The sequence below is a fragment of the Nuphar pumila genome, chromosome 5 (assembly GCF_984573655.1).
Source record: "Nuphar pumila chromosome 5, dmNupPumi1.hap1.1, whole genome shotgun sequence".
Lineage (NCBI taxonomy): Eukaryota > Viridiplantae > Streptophyta > Magnoliopsida > Nymphaeales > Nymphaeaceae > Nuphar > Nuphar pumila.
In genome coordinates this window covers 114266443-114275147 of record NC_143253.1, presented here as the reverse complement: position 1 = coordinate 114275147, position 8705 = coordinate 114266443, and the positions used below count along the sequence as shown (strand labels likewise).

Sequence of the window (8705 nt, the reverse complement as noted above, 5' to 3'; positions counted from 1 at the left end):
TTCAGCTCACACACATATTTCATCACCCTCGCCTTCTTATTCTTGAATAGGTTCGGACAGTACCTCTCGAGACTCCGAAATCTAGTATTGTAGTCCACCAGGCTCATGTTCCCCTGGGTCAGGTCGAGGAACTTCTTTTACATCTACTCCTCGACGTAAGAGGAAAAATACATGTCCAGAAACTCCTCCTGGAACATCTCCTAGGGAATCATGTCCATCTCAGCGAACTTCACCATTCACAGGGTGTCCCACCACTTTTTGGCATCGCCCTTCATACGGTACGTGCCAAAAGGTGTCTTCCTGTCCTCGGGGACAGGTAGGACATCAAACACTCTCTCAATCTCCTTGACCCAACTCTCAGTTGCCTTTGGGTTGGCCTTGCCTACAAAAGTTGGCGAGTCTAACTTCAAGAACCTTTCAAAGGAAACGCCGCCCGCGTTCGAAACAACGTCGACAGGAGGGTCACGCGCGGCTACCTACGTAGCCTGTGTCGCCTGCATGGCATGTACCGCCTGTAGAGCCTGAGCTGTTTGCGTCGCCTGTATCGTCATGGTCTCAATTAGGGTGTGGATGACTTTCATCATAAAGTCCCTCTGCTCTTGGCAGTTTGCGGGAGCAGCAGTGGAAGACGAAGCACTTTTGTGTGAATACGACATCTACAATGCACATATTTTTCACAAATTATACCCTTACCGATCCTACATCCTTGGGGTTGATCACAAACAATAATCGTTTATATCATCAAACCAAGATTTTTAGTTCATACCAAAAGAAAATTAAACTATAAATGCAATAAAGCACACAAAATTTACATGCTTAGATAAAAGTATTAAATAACCTTACCAGTGAAGGAGACTGCTCTGGAGTACGATGAATGACTTGTTGACGCTTCTGGATAGGGCTCATATCCTAAAAATTAAAAATTTAACACTAAAAAGATGATAAAAGTGTAAGTCTTTGTGGTGGCTCTGATACCAAACCTTTAACGACCCCAACTCATACCCCTTGAAAATGCGGATTTTTTTTTAAAGAGTTGCGAAAATCTTCACATGGATCTGGGGTCCTTACAGTTCCAAATTCAGCTAGATAATCACACACCACAAACAAACTTACATTTATCATCCATAACCAAAACAACTAAACTCTTTATTAATGAATCAATAACAGTTTCATACTCAAGTCAAGAGTAAAATAACAATTGCAGAAAAATAAAAAGAGCTAAAAGAAACAAAAAGTAGAGTCATTTTGTCCGTAGGTGAAGCAGTTTAAAGCAAATGTGACCCTCGTATCCCCTCAAAAGCGAGTCGACTTCACTGATCACCTGTGTCTGCAAAAAAATAATAAAGTAGAGTGTCAGAATCTGAAGAATCCTGCATACATGTCCCTCTAGTAAGTCAAATAAGAATAAAGGACACAAATAAGATTCATGTAATATTTTAAAGGGATACAGTTATAACCAATTCATAAGACAATTAACCATCATGCGAAAAGGAAATAAACATTAAGCATGGGGGAACATTATCTAAGCAACATGGATCATAATTTAAGCAATAAAGACATTTAACATGCATTAGGGAATAACATCATACATTCATCAACAGATAACAACTAAAGGGACAAGTAAATATACATGATCATGTGCAATGCATGGCCCTTTATTATCTTTCATTTAAGTTTTCCTCTTTTCATATGCATGCCCTATTAAATGCACACAATTTAAGTTTCTCTTTTTAATTACTGTTGCCCGCGGATACACCAAACAGGTAAAAATCTCTGAGGTCAAGTAAGGTTCACAAGGTAACTTAGCACAAATTTGTATTTTATTACTGAGTTCCAAACTTAGTCATCGACCGATATCAGGAAACAATACCATCCATCGAAACATTGAAAAACAACATCCAATGTCGGAAACACCATGAAAAACAACATCCACTGGCATCACTTTCTTGGTATACCAAAACAACAACAGTTGTGTCAAACACACCACCCCCAGGTAAAGTGACCGACTCTCCCTAAAACTGTGGACATGCGAAGAACCTCAATATCGGATTCATAGGCAACAACACACACACAAAGTCTTTGTATCATCACGGTTTCCCCCTAACCACAACATCCAAGATTCTCACACTAAAGAAGGGACATCAAGGAGACATAAGTTACATTGTTCTTCACTTTCTTTTATCTTATTAATAATTCATCTCTTTTACATTAGCAAATCAACATGCAAAATTAATAACATAATCTTGCAAAATAGCATGCCAAGCTCTTCACGGGACCACAACCTGTGGCAACAGAGAACAGTGCAATAAAACCATAATATCACATTTGATTTTTTTTTTTGCAATGCATAGAACAACTAAAATAGAGAACAACCGGTTCTTGAGGCTCACCCAGCCCCTAAAAATCCATTTGATCATCAACACATTCATATGCAAAAATCATGAATAACATGCCATTATGCATTCTTTTTCATGCTTCTCAATGCACATTCTTTTGTGACAATTTAAAAGCATGCATGAAACAATAATATACATATGCATGAGTTCACCATTTCATTTTTTTCCCTTTGGTTAACCAAACAAACCTCTTTTGGAAATGCCAATAATAATCATTGTGTTAGATGCTTTGATCATATAAATTATGTAGTTTCAATGACATCATAAATGTTTGGCTAGGAACCAGATCCAGCAACAGATCATCATGAAGTACAATAGTGAAGTACATATTTTCTACTGTGAATTAAGATTTCAAAGCATTTTCACAAATTTATATGCCTGTTGAAATATGAAAAAGAGTCCTATGCAGCAGAAACAACAAAAGTTAGAGCTTGAGTTAGTTATCCATAATTTTTTTGTTATTCTTTTGAAGGATTCATAGATCTTGGAATAATAAACACTAAAACCAACATTTCTACAGTTGAGAAATAAAATCATTAAGTGGGATCACCAAAATATTCTTCCCACACATACATTCTCCACACATACAAACACATGCACAATACACAACCACATGAATACCCATGGAAAACTGGAAATACTAAAATTGCCAACACTTGATGCATTTCAGATGAAACTCGAGTATTCTGAAATATCTGGTATTAGTTAACAAACAAGCACCTATCCTCAATACACAAATACACCAATATTATTTATGGCTGAAACAGACTTGACACCACAAGGAAACAAATAAAAAAAAATAGAAACTTCTGAGAAAGACATGTATAATGTTCTAAATTGTAAGGCATAAGAAAGCCCTGAGATTTAGAAAAAAAATCTAAATGATCCAACGAACCATCAATACTCCCACGCCTTCTCCCATCTACATGGTTTCAACCCATTTGATCATATAATCGATGATAGGAAAATCGAACTTCATATGCATCATGCACATTCGAACACAGGACATTCAACAATAGCCAAAATGTGCCAGCTAGATATCATGAAGAACAAAACTTATAGTGTATGTTTCACGTGAAAGCCAAGCTAAGTAGAGCAACACATCTGATGGAAAAGGACAAAGGCAGAAAACAAGCATACCCAAGAGAAGTACAAGGCATGTGATCACCTGAATTATTAAAATTCTTCACTGAACCATTACAGGGTCAACAATTATGTTCACTTGACTTACTAGCATTCCACATACTGTATAATTACATTTATCATCAACAATAACATCAGTTGTTAACCATCATTTTCTTCTTGGTTTCTAATCTTTCACACTATGATTCAATTTTTTTTGACTTAATATATATATATATATATATTAACCCATGCCCAGCTGAGTACTCGGCTGGGCTCAATTGCACCCAGGTCGGCCTGTCAGACCAGCCGAACTGGGTTCGGCTGGTTTGACAGCCAGCCCATCCGAGCCCACTCTGCTGGGTTCAGCAGGCCTGACAGGCCTGTCGAGGCCTAGCTGAATTCAGCCAGGACTGGCAGGGGGCCTGTCCGACTTTGCTAACCCCTCAAGACCCCTTTTTTTTTCATGTTCCAGTACTACACTGCCTCTCCCGATCTGTGCAGATATGTACATGCGGGTGTGCACACAGTTAATGCATAAATCTGAACTAAAACATGTTTTCTTTTTCATTAGAGAATCGAGTCCAAACTTTGAAATACAATAACTCGTCATGAATATGTCGATTTCCTCTCTTTAGAACACGAGAAATCGAACCAGATTCATGGTTCCCAATAAAATATGACACCTAAATCAGATTTATGGTCTTTTTTCCTATTCAACTCAAAGAGTGAACTCCTACATCCGAACCAATGCTTGGGGTTGCAACTGTTGCGAGAAAGGGATTTTGCTGCCTACCAATCACCTGCCGTGAAGGGGCGATCGGGAATGCATGAAAGTCGTCGGCTGCTAACAGGAGGGTTTGAGGGCGGTGTCATCGGTGCTCCGAGGTCGCCGACGATCGATGGTTACCGGGAAGCTAGGCAGTGGAAAGGGAGCCACAGTAAGAGGCGTGGTGTCAGGCGAGGTCGACAGCTCCAGTGATGGCGATGGTGGTTGCCATCGCGAAGGGTTCGAGAGGGATGGAGAAAAGATGAGAGAGACAGAGAGAAGGAAAATGAGAGGGGGAGGAGAAGAGATCCCCCCCCCCCCCCCCCCTCCTCTTGTAGGTGGATGCTTGAAAAAGGGGGGACTCTCCGGCGGCTGCGCTTTGCAGCCCTTCCCATCGCTATGGGTTTCTCGGCTATGTTAGGGTTCATTCAGAACCCTAACACCCGATTTATCAGGCAAGCCACTATCGGCTTTTAAACAATAATTAATTTATTATTATTTTTGTTTTAGTTACCCGCTACGCGGGGCGCGACCCGGGTCTGAGACCGAGACCCGGGATCCAGACACAGTCTGGATCCGCGACACCCCATTGCCGTGTGGATTCGTATCTTACTTGCAATGTGGATCCACAAGTTGAATCCAAATGGATCCAACTGTGGATCCCTGCACTATATATATATGAACCCCTTTATGGGTCCTGGATCCGAAACTTGGATCCCAGATCCAAATCAGAAAAATACATATTATTTTAAGATAAATTTAAGTAATTAATGAAAAAAAAAGCTAGGTTATTACACCTAAACTGGGACCCCTTGCCCCCCTGAGCCTATACTACCCGTTGTTGGACCAACAACATGCAAAGGAAAAAGTCTAACTCTACACTTTCTTTTTTTCGGATCAACTGAACGTATATGGAAGCACTCTATTACAGTTGATGGAGCCACAAAGGTTTTATGTCTTCCATCCACGATTCAAACGAAACATGGCCTGTTTCTTTCCGGTCCACTGTCTTTAGTGATCTGGGGACAGGGCAGAGAAAGCATAACCCCATCTTAGCCTCAGTCTCTACACGAATTTTGATTGTACCTGCCTCAATTCCCGTTTCATGTCTTCCATTCTTGTCCAAACGAAGTGAGGTGGGGGGAGCCCCATTTTCCTCCGGTCCACTACCTTCCCTGCACAAAATAAAATTAATTAAAAAGGAGGGATTTGTCGAAACCATAGTGACAAATATAGCGAGATTTATGAAAAATCTCACGATAATATTGTGAGAAATTGCCTGAAAGTTTAAAACGGCAATTTCTCGCAAGATTTTCAAAATATCGCAAGATTTATGAAAAAAATATAAATACCACAATTTAAACACGATATTTACCTTTTAAACGGCTATTTATCATGAAAAAATCATGTATTTTTATTTTAAAATAATTTTTATTAATATTTTCTTATAAAATAATTTTTATATTTTTTAATTTGTTTTTTTATTGCTGAGATTTTGCCGGAAAAACGCGAGATTTATGGAATTTTTTCAATTTATCGCGAGTTTTTGAAAAACGAGAAACTGCCGATAAAAACGTTTGTCACTGTGGAACTAGAAACTGATAACGAAAAGTTGAGTCGTCCGTGCCATAGTAAATATCTATTAAGGTGTGCGGTATTTTGCAATTTTTACCAAAAAAAAGGGGGGGGGGGGCTCCGAAAGTATTTTTTTTCCTAGTGAGTGTGGGAAGAGGGCTCAGAAGAGGAAATCCCACAAAGGGCTCGAATTTGAGAGCCTTCCTCTTGCTTCCCCGCCCCAATTCTTGCACATCTCGCTTCAAGGTTTCTTTTTCTTTCCATCTTTGTATCTTCATTGCCTCCACCAGTTTCCGACGCTCCTCGCCCTAAAGGACGACACCCATATTCTCGTTTCCTTCCCAACGGCCTCTTCAGCGCTTGCTTCTCATGAGGTAATGTGGTTTTCTCATCACCACCCTTTGTTTTCCCACTCCTCTTTAAGATGGTTGTTTTCCTTTCAGTTCTTTTTTGGTTTCTTGTGCTTTGAAGAAGATGGGTGTTGCTTGTTATGACTATTTCTTGTTCTTGTATATTGTATTTGATTGTTTTGGACTTGTTTTGATGTTTTCCTCCTGCTTGGAAACCAACTCCCAGTGGGTTTTTGTTCAGTTTTGTGTTTTTTGAAGGAACTGTAGAGTTTTCTGTTTTTCTCTTGTGGGCTTTGTTTTGGGCTTTTACTTATGTTGGTGGTGTTCAATTGAGAGGGCTTGGTTAGGTAAAGGATTCATCTTGGAAGGGTATCGTTTACTTACTTTGGTCTTGAAACAACAATATATGAAACTTTAGTTGTTTGTCTTGAAAGTTATGACTAGAGAATTTGATTTGAGAGGGATAGCTAGTCTGGAGGAGTTAAAAGCCTATTTGCTGTTGTCAAGATTGGCAGGTAAATCAATTAGGAGGTATTTTAGGGATAACAGTGGACCGGTGGGTGGACAAGGTCTCCACCCCATACCCGTCTCAAAATCCTGCCCTCCATCCCTTCAAGGGTTTTGATTTTAACCTCCATCCCCTGTCCAAACGGGGCGAGATCGGACGGGGCCCCGTTTCTCCTAGGTCCATTGCCATTCCTAAAGAAGGATTGGGGACGGGGCGGGGCAGGGCAAGGTGGGGATCAGGATGGGGACGGTGCGAGGCGGGGGAAAGTGTAAGTCCATCCCCGCACCAGTTTTGATTTTAACCTCCATCCCCGCCCCCATCCCCGTTTTATGTCCTCCATCCCCAGTCCAAACGGGGCGGGACCCTGTTTCCCCCCAGTCCGCTGCCATCCCTAAGGTATTTGATTTTGGGCCTTTTAACTTTAATATGTTACATATGGAAAATTGTTATATATCAACAGGATTCCACATTTTTTAGCTTTCCCTTCAATTGTTGAAGTTACTTGCAATCCATTTTGTATTATTTGGTTTGTATTTTTTGTGTTTGTTTAGTCATAGAGGCATCACTGTACTCTCAAAAGCGTCTTTTCTATTTCCTCCTGCACCACGGATTTATGCTAGTACGTGAAACAAGTTGGATCACATACTCTAAAGCAATGTACAACCAGATACAATTTAGATCAGATTGGATTTGATCTTGGCATAAGGCCAACAACCTAATCGGGTCATTGGATTATTAGGCTAAGTTGGTGTTGGGGTTTAAAACTTTGTGTGTGTTTGAGTGCATGCGGAGTTGTTTACTTCTATAACCTTAACACGGGCGTTAACTAGCATATTATCTCTCCTTCTCGGCAATTAATCGGGAATGATTTTCCTTGGCAAATCATATGATTAAACTGAAAAAATTTGTCAACCTTGGCAGGTCAACTATCAGCTAATCATGATTAATTAGCCATCCAATAAATCATGATTAATATGCTAAAATTATCATTAATCTACATGTTTAGCATTTTCATGTATAATCCATCTCTTTTCTTAAATCCTAATTGAATAAATAACAAAGGTAGTAGCCAGTATACCTGAACAAAATCTTTAATCAAACAAATTATAAAAATTAAGGAGAGTAAAATTTAAATAAAAAACCATCATGTAAGAATTAAGATCCACATGAATTAAAGGACAAAATTGATGAAAGAAAGCTTAAAATATCTTCTGGACTTTTAGTTGTTCCAAAAAATTAATGACTAGTTTTTTATTATGTTACTAAATCCCTTATACAGCATCACCTTATCAAATGGTTAAAAACTTAAAAGCAAAAAAAAATCAATATAATAACATGGAGGATCTTTGAAGCTTCATGGTGAAGGATTGATCTTGTGTATGTTGGACAAGAGCTTCATGGATAGCAGCTTTGGGCCTTTCCAATTATTTAAGAAGAAAATTATGTGTTTTTTAGAAACCCTGAAAAGTTAGTTTTTTTTTTAATATCAGTGGAAAATGAGTGTCTTTTAGAAATTTTGTAATTTGTGAAAGAAATAGTTATGTCATTTTTAGATTTATTATGGGCAAAAGGATGTGGTGAACTTGGACCTCAACAGCACCCATTTGTCCATGTGTGTGTATGTGCATATGTACATTTAGGGCCAGTACTACTATTTGTAGACATGAAGGATTGTAGTGGAAAAATGTAATAAAATGCTTGACAATGTGCCTTTGGCAAATATTAATGAAAAGAGAGAATCCATAATTGTCCCTCCCTTATAAGGCAAATCCAAAATCATCCTTCCTTTATCCCATTTTCAAAAATCATCCCTCCCTTTTTGCTGACCATGGCAAAGCCATCCTTAAGGTAACTGGATGTCACATGATGGAAGAGTGCATTTGTCCCATCATTTTGACATGTAAGAACGATTTTGGAAAATCAAATAAGGTAGGGATGTTTTTTGGGTATTGTCTATAAGGTAGGGATGATTGTGGGAAATGCTC

At 39.1% G+C, this 8705-nt stretch overlaps 1 protein-coding gene and 1 long non-coding RNA gene across 2 annotated transcripts in view; one reads left to right on the top strand and one right to left on the bottom strand.

Moving 5' to 3' along the window:
- Positions 1–1114: 1114 nt before the first annotated feature.
- Positions 1115–4715, bottom strand: LOC149838223 (uncharacterized). Its single transcript, XR_016432170.1, has 2 exons — positions 4315–4715; positions 1115–1327 (listed from the first exon to the last, which is right to left on the bottom strand). It is a non-coding gene; the product is annotated as an uncharacterized LOC149838223 (long non-coding RNA).
- A 1253-nt stretch (positions 4716–5968) lies between these two features.
- The window catches only part of LOC149838222 (zinc finger CCCH domain-containing protein 55-like), a 36798-nt gene continuing 34061 nt past the window's right edge, over positions 5969–8705 (top strand). Inside the window, exon 1 of the mRNA XM_090007628.1 lies at positions 5969–6236. The gene's annotated coding sequence lies outside the window, so the exon portion shown is untranslated. The remainder of the gene's footprint in view (positions 6237–8705) is intronic.